Source organism: Haemaphysalis longicornis, unplaced genomic scaffold, assembly GCF_048455015.1.
Source record: "Haemaphysalis longicornis isolate Haplotype H1 unplaced genomic scaffold, Haemaphysalis longicornis Haplotype H1 scaffold_12, whole genome shotgun sequence".
In the NCBI taxonomy this organism is placed as follows: Eukaryota; Metazoa; Arthropoda; class Arachnida; order Ixodida; family Ixodidae; genus Haemaphysalis; species Haemaphysalis longicornis.
In genome coordinates this window covers 67,255,780-67,268,770 of record NW_027526225.1, presented here as the reverse complement: position 1 = coordinate 67,268,770, position 12,991 = coordinate 67,255,780, and the positions used below count along the sequence as shown (strand labels likewise).

Here is a 12,991-nt window from a genome sequence, read left to right as displayed (position 1 = left end):
GTCAGTAGTGTATTGTCCCAAGTGTGGTTTTATTACGTGTACTTTGTTGTCTGTCTGTTCGCTCCAGTCTGCTTGCCAAGTTTTACGGAGTTGTTGTCTAATGTGTGGCTTGAGGTCTGTGTAAGGTAGTGTTGCCATGTTGACTGTGTTTCGGAGTGCAGCATTGGTGGCCATTTCATCCGCCACTTCATTACCGCCAATGCCAGAGTGGCCTGGCACCCAACACACAGTCACCCCAAGGTTTGAAGAATAAGCTACCATAATCGTTTTGAAGACAAGATTAATGACATGGTTTTTTGATGACTTTCCGGATGATAATGCACGGACGACGCTCAACGAATCTGTATAAATGACGGATGTAGGAATATGATGTTCAACTATGTGACTTACAACCAGAAATATGCCATATGCCTCGGCCGTAAAAATATTTGTATTAACATTCATTGTTCTACATGCTTCAAAATTGGGCCCATGCGCAGCACAAGACACCGCAGTGGACGTTTTAGATGCATCGCTGAAAAACTCTGCAGCCCTGTATTTATTCTGCAGATGCATGAAATGCTGCAAAATCCCACTTCTTGGTGTCTTGTTCTTATTGTATTGTACGAAAGACAAGTCACATGCCACAGGACGAAGATGCCATGGTGCTACAAGATCAGTGTGAGATGATTTGAATGTGTCTAAGAGGGAGACGTCATGAATAGTCACCTCGTCCCTCACTCTCTGCGAGAAAGGAACAGCAATGAATGGGCGGTTTAAAAAGAGTTTAGCTGTGGACGTATCATTAAAAACCGGTTTAAAGGGATGGTTATTCATTGATGAGGTTTTGGAGGCATATAGGAGGTCAACATAAGTTCGCTGGTGCGCTAAGCACCATTTGTCACACTCTGCATAAAGACTGTGGACAGGACTGGTACGGAACGCCCCACAAGACAGGCGAAGCCCTAAGTGAAGCACTGGGTCGAGCATTTTAAGTGCTGTTTTTGTGGCTGAACCATACACAACGCTTCCGTAGTCCAACCGTGACCCTACCAACGCGGCATAAAGTCGAAGCAGGAGTTGTTTGTCTGCACCGTACGATTGGTGAGACAAGACTTTTAGAATATTCATTGTTTTTAGGCATTTTTGTTTAAGTCGTTTTATGTGGGGTATGAATGAGAGTTTCTCGTCAAACACCACACCCAAAAACTTGTGTTCCCTTTTTACTGGAATCGAGTCACCAAAGAGTTTTACGTCGGGATCGGGCAGGATGCCCCGCCTTTTTGAGAATACAACGCAGGTACTTTTAGAAGGATTAAGTTTAAATCCATTTTCATCTGCCCAGCGAGAAAGCTTATTTACCCCAAGCTGGACCTGACGTTCACAAATGGATATGTTACATGATTTGAAAGATATTTGAACGTCATCTACATACATCAAGCAGGATATGGTTGGCGGCAGTGCCTTTCGGAGAGAGTTCATCTTAGCAATAAACAAGGTGCAGCTCAATACGCCACCTTGAGGCACGCCATTCTCCTGCACGTGAACATTTGAAAGTGCCGAACCAACCCTCATACGAAATGTTCGTGAAGACATGTAACTACAAAGAGTGTTCAGCATGTTACCCGAGATACCAAAAGCTTTTAGGTCTCTAAGAATGCCGTAGCGCCATGCTGTATCATATGCCTTTTCAATGTCAAAAAATACTGTCATACAGTATTGCTTATGAATGAATGCATCCTTTATGTAGGCCTCTAGAGAAACCAGTTGATCATTTGTGCATCGCCCCGCCCGGAAGCCTGCCTGGCAGCTCTCGAGAAGACCATTGTACTCAAGAAAGTACACGAGCCTACGGTTTATCATCTTCTCGAGGAGCTTGCACAGGCAGCTTGTCAAAGCAATGGGCCGGTAACTGGAAGGAGAGGAAGAGTCCTTCCCTTCTTTTAGGAAAGCCACTACTATGGCCTCCCTCCAAGAGCGAGGAATGTGCCCCGAAAGCCAAATCTTGTTATATAGGTGGAGGAGTGTTAGAAGAGTGTCTGAGTGTAGGTGCTGTATTATTGTATATGTGATGTTGTCTGGGCCTGGAACTGAGGGTTTACAAGTGCTCAAAGCGGTCCTCAGCTCGTGAAGTGAAAACTCCGAGTTATAAGAGGAGGTTGACTTATCATTATCAAGTAAAGACTTCTTTTCAGCCAATTGTTTGTGTTTAATCAAATTGCTAGTGTAGTGTGCTGAACTGGACACGTGTTGGAAGTGTTGTGCGAGTGTGTTAGCCTGGTCTTCCAGTTTGTCCCCTGTTGTACTAACCAGGGGCAGGCTGTGTGTCTGTTGTCCTTTTAGTTTGCGTATTCGTGTCCAGACTTTGCGAGAGTCAGTGTAAGAGTTTATGGATGTTACGAATGAGCGCCAACTCTCTCGTTTTGCCTCACGGCGCACACGTTTTCCCATCGCCTTAGCCCTTTTGAACAATAAAAGGTTTCCCGACGTAGGGTACCGGCGCAGGTTACCACACGCCTTGTTCTGGGCCTCTCGCGCCCGCCTACAGTCCTCATTCCACCACGGCCTCCTCTGGTTGCGCGGGGCACCAGAGGCGTGGGGAATAGACTTTTCGGCGGCGTCGAGGATGTGCGCCGTGAGGAGTTGGGTCGCTTCTTCGACGTGTAGGTGTCCTATGGATGTGTGGTGTAGTTTGGATGTCTCTGTAAATGTATTCCAGTTAGCTCGTGCTTCATTGAACCTATTATGGGAAGATGGACTGCATGGGCCTTTACCTATGTATGTGAGTGAGGTGGGGAAGTGGTCACTACCGTATGGGTCAGTGCCCACAGCCCACTCGAGGAGAGGAAAGAGAACTGCGGAGCCAATCGCCAAGTCAAGACATGAGTATGTGTTGTGTCCTATGCTATGGTATTTAGGCTGTTTATTGTTGAAAAGGCATGCTCCTGAAGATGTAAGGAATTTCTCTATAAGGCGACCTCGGGCATCCGTGCGAGAAGAGCCCCAAAGAGTGTTGTGAGCATTAAGGTCGCCTGTCAGGATGTACGGTTCGGGCAGCTGGTCAACCAGCGCCTCGAAGTCAGAGCTTAAAAGTGAAACATCAGGAGGAATGTATATGAAGCATACCGTTATCAACCTATTAAATATTATCAAGCGTATTGCTACAGCCTCAAGGATAGTGTTCAGAGTGACAGGGTGGCAGGCTAAGGATTTCCGGGCAATTATGGCCACACCGCCAGAAGAGTGTGTGCAGCCATCCCTGTCCTTTCTGAAGACCATGTAAATATTCAAGAAATTTGTGTGCTTCGAATTCAAGTGTGTTTCCTGAACACACATTACACTTTGTTGATTAGCATGCAGTAGTTCGTATACATCGTTAAGATTTTTAAGAAGGCCTCTACAGTTCCATTGAATTATGTTTTCTCTTCCCATTATTTAGTGTGAGAGCTACTGGAGTGTGTGTGTTTGTTTATGTGTCGTCTTTCGGGGCTGTGACTCTCGCCTTTTTTGATTTGTCGGGAGGCTTTGGCGTCGGGACGCGTTCCTTGCGCTGCGTTGCAAGCAGGAACGGCCCGACATCCATGTCGTCGTCGGATGTCCGAGGGGTGCCCGACAGACCGGGCCCCCCGGACTTGGCCCCCACTCGGGAGCCCTTCGTTTGAGCCGCCACCGCCGAGGGCGTCCGGGGCGCCAGAGTTGGCACGGGCGGTGCGGTGGCGGTGGGAACCGGTGCGGGGCCCGTGGTGTCCATCACCTCGGTACCCTCCAACGCACTGGAGGATGGGGAGACAGAGGCGGGAGCGGCACCGGTCCCGACGGAAGAGGTTGCCACCACAACCGCTGCTGCCTCAGCAAGCGGCGTGATGGTGGGTTGGGCTGCCAGAGGCAACCCAGGGGGGGCGGAGGAGGGACCAGGTCAGACTCGCTGAACTGGGTCCCTGTGGAAACGAGACGCCGCTCCGCCCCCCGGCGAGCTGCGTCGGCGTACCTCCCCAGGGGGAAAGAGGCGAACCTCTTTCGTGCCTCTGGGAAGGTAAGGTTCTCAGTGACTTTCACCTTGATGATCTCCTTCTCCTGTTTGAATTTCTCGCATGTTCTAGAGTAGGCCCCGTGGGGCCCCTGGCAGTTAGCACACATGAGGGTTTGCGATGGGCAGTTGTCTGATGGATGATCGTGTTGTGCGCACTTGGCGCATGTTAGTCGACCACGGCAGGCGGTAGTGCCATGCCCAAACCGCTGGCATTTAAAACACCGGCGGGGGTTGGGGATGTATGGCCTGACGGGGCAATGAATGAAACCTGCATTTACTGATTCAGGAACTGTGGAATGGTCAAAAGTCAATATTACATGTTTTGTTAGGATTTCCTTGTTATCTCTACGAATCATGATACGCCTCACTGCTGTCACACCTTGGTCCTTAAGGCCTTCCAACAGATCGGTGTCAGTTTCATTCATTAGATCTGACTCAGAGATCACACCCTGGGAGCTATTAAGGCTGCGGTGGGGTGTGACCCTGATGTCGAGATCTGCGATGCGAGTTTGAGTCAAGAGATTTGTAGCTTGTTGCTTGTTATTCACTTCTACAAGAACTTCCCCTGTTCTGAGTTTTTTGGCTTTGTAGGACTGACCAACAATGCCCTCAAGAAATTTGGAGATCAGGAAGACAGACTTTGTGGCAAGGGGGTTCGACGCATCAACAGATTCGATTACCAAAAACCTAGCATAGTTGTCCGGCTTTGGGAAACTCGTCGTTGGCAACGGAGGAAAGGATACTTCGGTGCGGCCCTTTTTAGGGGGCCGATCTTTGGATTTGGAAAATTTGGAAGCCATATATCAGTATAAAAGCAGGGAGACGGGGGTACTTTCTCCTTTGACCTTACCCTGGTAGTCAAGGAGGTCCCGGAGCTCCCTGCCTGTCTACCCCATCGGCCGGAGCTTGACCAAGGCTCCGACGGCCACCGTTAGAGGTTTCTACCCTTCACCTTAAAAACACATCACCATGGTAGGGCACAGCTTATGTTGGGGGGCTCGGGGTCCGCGGTATCGCCAGTACCGTCACCAAGATTACTCAAGGTGCCCCGTGCGGGGGAAACGAAAGGATGCCGTCTCTTAGTGTCCAAAAGGCGCGTGGCGTAGACTTGGAGGATTTGCAAAGCGGGCGTAGGTGTTGTTTGTTTATAGGTCATTCGCCTCGAAAATGGTCGCCTGGGCTTAGAGCGGCTCTTCCCGTAGGTCGGGCGGCGGGTAACGGCGTCCCTTCGTCTGGGAGGGGATTTGCCACGACTCTCTAATTGTGCCGGCGAGCGCGCGCGGACAAGTGCAAGGCGGCAAGGGGAGGACACTGTAAGATGTTAACCGCACGAAGACCGCTGTAAGCGGTTGGCTTTGGCTTTTGAGCAGATTCCACACGCTCAACGTAATGATGTGGCCACTCCGCGCGGTAAGTGGCTTTAGGTGGCAGATGTTTTGTATGTGCGTGTAGTTTGCAATAACATGCGCTGCAAACCTACCATAAGTGCATGCGAGAGAGAGCGTTGAGTCGCGTGACCACAGGTGGGGACATGTGTAGGATTGCTTGGTTCTTGAGGCCAATCAATGGTTTATATTAATCATTTTGAAAGGGATTTTTGTTCTTTCTTGAATGCCACCTTTGTAGGCGTTATTTTTTAAGGATCAAAAGCCGAGTATTGGGTTTTGTCCGGGCCGCTCGAGAGGCTTCTAGTGCAGTATAGATCTTGGCCAAACCGGATGCTGCGGGCAGAGTGAAATGTAACAGCCATTCTGTCCTGACGTAAATACTTGGACTAATGTAAATAGTGTAAATAAACCTAATAACCAGCATGAAGGGCAGTCCTGATCCCTCACCTGATTCAAGCATCGGACGTCGGTAATCGGAGCAAGTCTAGATTGTCCTCTCGGCTCGAGCATCAAAAGAACTGTATTATTTTGTCTTCATCATCTTCCAAGAAAATGGAAAGACGTTCTCCGGGAGCAGATACACGTGAGCGTCTAACTCCGTGAGCAGATACAAGTGCGATATGCATGGGCGTGCCCTATCCGTAGCCTAGCCGAGGTTACTTCTGTGCATCTATCGAGTTTTTCGGTGGTGTATGGTCCCAAGAGTGGTTTTATTATATGTAAACCACACCTAGGACCCTACACTATTGACTCACACAACAGATTCATCGAAGTTGCCCTAGCTAGATTACGAATAGGTCGAAAACACGCGACAGACTACCATCTGCTTACAGTTTCTCCAACACCCTTCTGTACCAGGTGTGGCGTGGGCCTATCCGTAATTGACATTCTAATTACATGCAAAGCACAAACACTTGTCTCAACTATACAGACAACACATTCCATTACACCCAGCACTGATTTTAGCGAATGATCCCATGATTCCTCTACAACGCACTTATACATTTCTTAGTGAAATAAAACTTTTACACCTCATTTCCTATCGCGCATATTTTTTCGACCTGATTCATACCACGCACAATCACCAACTGGCCTTCTACACCAGCCGTAGTCATTTTCTCTTACTGATTTTATGCTGTTTTTTGTTGAGTGATTTTAGTTTGGCTTCACCCCTCATTCATAACCGTTGTTTGGCGCTCTTTGCCCTAGTTGGCCTTGCGCCATAAACATCCAACCATCATCATCATCATGTGTAATTGGTTGTCTGTCTGTTCACTCGACTCCTTTTGTCATGTCTTCCGAAGGTGTTGTTTTATGTGTGGCTTGAGGTCAGTGTAGGGCACTGTTGTTAAGTACTGAGTAGTGTCGCAGCAGCGGCAACTTGATCGGTGGTTTCATTTCCGGCAATCCCAAGATGGCCTCAAACCCAGCAGAAAGTTATTTCCATGTTTGATGCATATGCAGACATAGTAGCCTTAAAAATAAGATTGATGGCAAAGTTTTTAGAATGCTTTCCAGATGCAAGCGCGCGTACAACGCTAAGGGAGTTTGTGTACACGGTGGACTTCAAAATTCGAAGCTGAAGCATGTGGTTTAGGGCAATTAAAATATCGTATGCTTCTGCTATGAATATACAGTTAGAAAGTTTTATTCTTTTGCTGACATCCAAGATCGGCCCGTGCGCAGCGCAAGCCACAGCAGTTGCGGTCGTGTACGCATCACTGCTAAACTGAGCACAGTTGCACTTGTTCTGGAGTAAAAAGAAATGCTGCAGAATCTCAATTCTTGGTGTCCTGTTTTTGTCAAGTTGGGTGAAAGACAGGCCACACGACATAGGGTGGAGATGCCATGGTGGAATAAAATCCATGATTAGTGTCTTGTGGATGACTGAATCCTTTAATACCTTCTTTCCGACCACATTCACGGCGTGGATCGGCGCGCATTTGTTTCGTTGAGCATTTGGTTTTCTGCCATAAAGTCATCGTTCTCTTTGGACAGGCGCTGGAATTCCTTTGGAAGTTGCTTGGTTTCGTTTTTTATCTCATTGACACCATCGCAAGTGTCGTTGCAGAATTTCCCGCTCTCTTTGAGCGTGCGCAAGTCAGCTCTTAGTTACCGTTTTAGATCGTCAATTGCCTCGTTAAGATTGCTTTCATCTATCATTGTCTTTCATCTCCTTCTCACTCATGCCACTGATAACGTCAAGAAGAGCAGAATACAAGAAATCTGACCCACAAAAGTACCACTCTGAAATACAACTGAACATAAATGTTACAGTGTTCGGCAGCAGTGCATATAACACTTTATAACTAATACTGTCCGGATTGTCTCTCACCTGGGAAGAGCGCACGGTTGAATACTGTTCGCTTTGCACTGCCGCCGAGCTCAAGTCAGGTCCCGTTGGTGTTGCCTCTTACAGCCGATGTAGGTGGCGCTCCGTGCTCGTCCTGATGTCGCGTGCCGGTGCTTTCCGCTGCTTGATACAGGCGATGGTGATGCAGTACGGGTCCGCTTGTGCCTGGTGCAGTTGGAGTGGCAGTTCTTTGCGCGAAGGGACTTCGCGCGTGGCAGGATCTGCGAAGAGCGCACGATTATATACTGTTCGCTGCGCACTGCCGCCGAACTGAAGTGATGTCCGTTGGGCGGTGCCGCCTTACAGCGGATGTGGGCGCAAGTGGCGCTCCGCGCTCGTCCTGTTGTCACGTGCCGGGGCTTCCCGCTGCTTGATACGGGCGATGGGGAAACGGAACGGTTCCGCTTGCGCCTGCTAGCATTGGAGTTGCAGTTCGTTCCGCGTAAAAAAACGTTGGGCGTGACAGGATCTGAGAAGAGCGCACGGCTAAATACTGTTCGCTGCGCAATGCCGCCGAGCAGTATGGTCAAATATATTCAACAATATACTCCTAAACTCCATAAATATACCCCCTGGTTCTCGTCTGATCTCATAGGTGCTCTAAAATGTAAAGAACGCACCCACAGAAAGTTTAAAAGCACTCCATTTCTTGAGCGCAAAGAAGATTTCCCATGTTTTCGAACTGTCTGTAAAAGCATATATAAATGGGATCACAGTTCATATATTGTCCCCTTAGAAAAAAGCGGCACTGACAGGCCGTCTGAGTTTTGGAAGTTCGTACGCAGATGGTCTAACAAAAGTCGACAGTCTTTATTAATACTACTGGACTCCAATGTGACAGAGCTACAGCCGCCGCTGACTGTTTTGCCACGCAGTTCTCATCCGCTTAGAAAGCCTCGGACTCTAGCACTACCTCACCACACCTAATCCGAAAAGATCATCAGCCAATGCATTAAGCGCTTGAAACTATCCTTATCATGCGGCCCAGATGATATCGTGACAGCCATCCAGTCCCGTCGCTGATCTCTTATTTTTTTCCAGCTCGTTCACGGTACTATATCCTGTCCTATACTGCTCAGTAGAATGAATTTTCCCATTCCGCGCAAGGTAACAAGACAGAGCAGGCCGTTTCTTGTAAGTGCCTGCCTCTGCCAACATTCAACACTACACAGGATGGCAAGTCATTATATTTCGTATTTTCCTGACCTCGATGTTTTTTATGGGTCACAGTTATCGCTTTCCTCTGAGCTTTGTACCGTTATAACATAAAATCACAGATTATACAATTTGTTTCATTCTATTCTCTCAGTTTGTGTTGCGCAGTGTTATATATATATATATATATATATATATATATATATATATATATATATATATATATATATATATATATATATATATATATTGGTTAGTAGAGACAGAGACACTCGAGACGAAAGACGCAGTAAGTAGAAATAAGGTTACTGACGCTTCAGGAAGAGGTCTTCTTTTCTTCCTGAAACGTCAGTAAACTTATTTCTACTTTCTACGTCTTTCTCGTGTCTCTCTGTCTCTACTAACCTTATTTTTTCGCGCTCTGTGGGAAATTTTATCCTTCCAGACTATATATATATATATATATATATATATATATATATATATATATATATATATATATATATATATATATTGTTGAAGAACCGAGGCGAGGACCACGGAACGTGGGTGAATCTTTAATGGCGGATGGAATTCTACAATGATGGGGATAGCATTATTTGGAGGCGGCGGCTAATGGCCACTTCTTCCTTTCTACTATTTTCTACATCCTCCCGGCCACGCGGTAAATGGAGGAGGATACTGAGCATGACGTGAACTACTGCAGTTTTCAGCGGTCATCAACCACTCGTATTTCAGCACTTTCATCCGAGGTCACGTGATCAGTTCAATGTGGTTACAGTCAATGTCCTGTCCGTGTTGGCCACATCAGGGTAGTCTAGGAAGTGTTCTGCTTCCATCTATGCTTGAAGCGTCTGTGCCGAATTCGCTCTGAGGAGTCAGACCAGTTTACGCGGGGAATCGTGACCATCATGTGTCCCGGCAGTGGTCGCGCAAGCTTTATGTGGCATGTGCGGCGGATCGAATGTATCGTAAAGGAAGTCACGTACCGGCTGCACCTTTCCACGTCAGTAGCGATCTTGCGTTTCGGTGGAGACTTGTTTAGGGTGCTTCTACCTACTGATCGTAGGGCTGGCTGTATTCGCCGCTCTCTCAGTCTTCGTTTCGACTTCGGGATCTTCAAATCGTCAGATTTTGCATCGACCAACACAATCACCTCCACACCCGATGTTCCGCGAAAGCAACATGTATCTAGAGGCTCCGGGCATGAGGTACGGCCGATCTGTCGATTGTTCGGAACGGGTGCTTCGTTCGCCTTCGGTGATGCTTGTTGGCCTTCATGAGGTTGATCGTTGGGCACTGAACGTGTTTTCGTGCCATGAAAACCGTGCAAATTCGTTGACTCTTCAAGTGACTCCACCACGTTGTCGTAGCTCTGACTCATCGTTATGCTTATTGGAGTTACTAGAGCCAGTTCATCGTTCAGAGCGTGTGCTGTGGGGAAAGCTGTTTCCAATCCGTCGTCTGGGCACAGAACAGTAGCAGTTGTTTGCTCTTTTTCTTTCATTGCATTCAGTCCTCGTTAAGAGAAAGCGGCTCGATGAGTGGCCTGTGGCTCTTCAAGATCATAAAAAGTGTCACGAAATCACTTTGCCTGCGGGGAGAGTCATTGCTCTCCGCTGCCACGTCATTGTTGTTGGAGATACCTGGCTGTTTTTCTGGTGCTATTGTTACAATGTCATTTTTGGAATGGTTTTCCAGCTCTGGAAACAGTCTGTTCATTCTAAATTTGGTTAACAGGATAGAATCTTCGAATTCATAGGCGGCTTCATATTTTTTTTCTAAATCACCCAGTTCGACAACCTCTTCAATTTCACTGTCCAGTTTCTTTAGTATTTCATATTTTTCCATCAGGCTCTTCTTCAGGAAAAATAGCTTACCGATTGATAGGGCTTCGGCATTCATCTGTTTTGATGTCATCAATCAGTGTGGTTACGTTATTGCGGATGAGGCTTCGTCTGTAAAAAACGGCTTCCAGGTCCATTCTCGACGTCGTTAATGACTACGTGGTCGTTGAGAAGGATCGTGGTCGGTAGAAGATCGAAGACGTTGTCGTTGACTCACTGATTTCCGATAGGAGTCCGCCAAGAATCGGTAAAAGTCGTTGAGGGCGTGGTTTCTGGTACACGTTTGGTGTATCTTGAATTCCTTGGGTTTTGTTCGCGGACGCTTGCGGTCGATGTTAATGATCAGGAGTCTAGTGCCGTCGCAGCCGTGTCACTCACGTCATCGTTGTGGGGCTGTGCGCACTCAGGTCTTCAACTGCGTTTTCCTTTGATCCTTGTCACGGCACCATTTTGTTGAAGAACCGAGGCGTGGACCGCGGGACGTGGGTGAATCTTTAATGGCCGATGGAATTTTACAATGATGGGGATAGCGTTATTTGTAGGCGGCTGCTAATGGCCACTTCTTCCTTTCTAATATTTTCAACATATATATATATATATATATATATATATATATATATATTTATATATATATATATATATATATATATATATATATATATATATATATATATATATATATATATATATATATATATGATAGAGAAGTCACATTCAAAAACATAACAATACGCCATAACAATACGCCGATTGATTACGCCTCTTCTGTTTGGGAACCAGATTTCGTCGCCCTAATCAATACTTTAGAAAGTGTTCAAAGCCGCTCAGTCCGGTTCATTCTTTCCGACTACCACCGCACAGCAAGCGTTACTAACATGGAGGCCACACTTAAGGTGGCGGTCCCACTCGATCGGCCCGCGCTGCCGGTTTTGGACGATGTTTGCGTAGGCGCTGTTGCGCCCCAGTTGGCACCACATTCATGGCTAATGTATCATTAGAAAGCAGAAGACTTCTAGATTCCGAACTCGCTTACCGGTCTATTCCAGCTAATTTGGCTTTAGAAGGAGAAGCCAATTTGCAAGAGAGAAAAATTGTATTTTTGCTTTTTTTGCTTCGGGTGGTGCAAGAATTTGAGAAAACTATGCGACGTAATTACATGTAGTTTGGTATGTGCATAGAATAGATGTCTATACAGATATTTACGTTGGGAATTTCCGTTTCAGCGAATAGATTTTGTTATACGGCCGTTTGAAAATAGCTAAAATAGCGCAACTTCACTCGCGCTAAACTTTTACATGGAATAATGCAGAGCAATGTGTTTTCGTGTGCGCGTTGCCAGCATATGTATTTGTATACTGCCGAAATTTCGCTGAATTTCGTTCAGCGGTTTTAAAGTTATTTTGGTCTACATATGGCAGTTTACACGTACACATGGGATTTCTGGTGCAACTTTTCTGCGTTGCTGCTGAAGACGAAGTTTCAATATTATCCCACATCAAACTTGAAGACCTCCTTTAGATATTTACGTTCAATTTTTGCGCTGTGATAAATAGAACACGTATAAACTGTTACTGAAATTGGCTGATTTTTATCACGCCAGCCGAAGCGCTCAAACGCGCCTATTTACGTACGCACACGGAACTCCTAAAAGTGCGTTACATGGAATATACGTCGATGTCATATCTTTATAACATTACCAAGTAAATGTACAATTAACCCTTTTTTATTCCTGTAGCGACGATTTTACAGCCATAACAGCGTTGAAGTTTTATGTGGCGCCATCCAGTGTCGAAACTGTAAAGCTACTTTGTTACGTTTCAGCTTTCTGCTACCGATGGCGCGGCCAAACGCACTATTCGAGGGAGCCTCAAGGCGGTACATTCAGGCTCCCCAGACTTTTCGCCTCTTCTTTGTCGTGGTGCCGATACTGCCGATACTCGTTCAGTTTTTGTCGCCACGCCGTGCGGTCTGTGCGAACTTCGGTGGTAGCAAATTTGCTCGGTATCTCTGGGCATTCTGCACCGCCGTTGTCCGGTGGAGTACAGCGGTGCGACGTTTTGTGATCTGCGATGGGTAACACCCGTAAAACGCCAAAACGTTTGATAAGGCGTAAAAATGCATGATAAAATAAATGATAAAATAAATGATAAATGATAAATGATAAATGATAAATGATAAAATAAATGATAAAAATAAATGATAAGGCGTAAAAATGCGGGCTCCTCGGCGGCACGCCGAG

General features: G+C 46.6%; 1 protein-coding gene across 1 annotated transcript in view; it reads right to left on the bottom strand.

Moving 5' to 3' along the window:
• LOC144162792 (uncharacterized) overlaps window positions 1-7,998 on the bottom strand; it is a 39,874-nt gene extending 31,876 nt beyond the window's left edge. Inside the window, exon 1 of the mRNA XM_077693454.1 lies at window positions 7,733-7,998. The gene's annotated coding sequence lies outside the window, so the exon portion shown is untranslated. The remainder of the gene's footprint in view (window positions 1-7,732) is intronic.
• Between the last annotated feature and the right edge of the window lie 4,993 nt (window positions 7,999-12,991).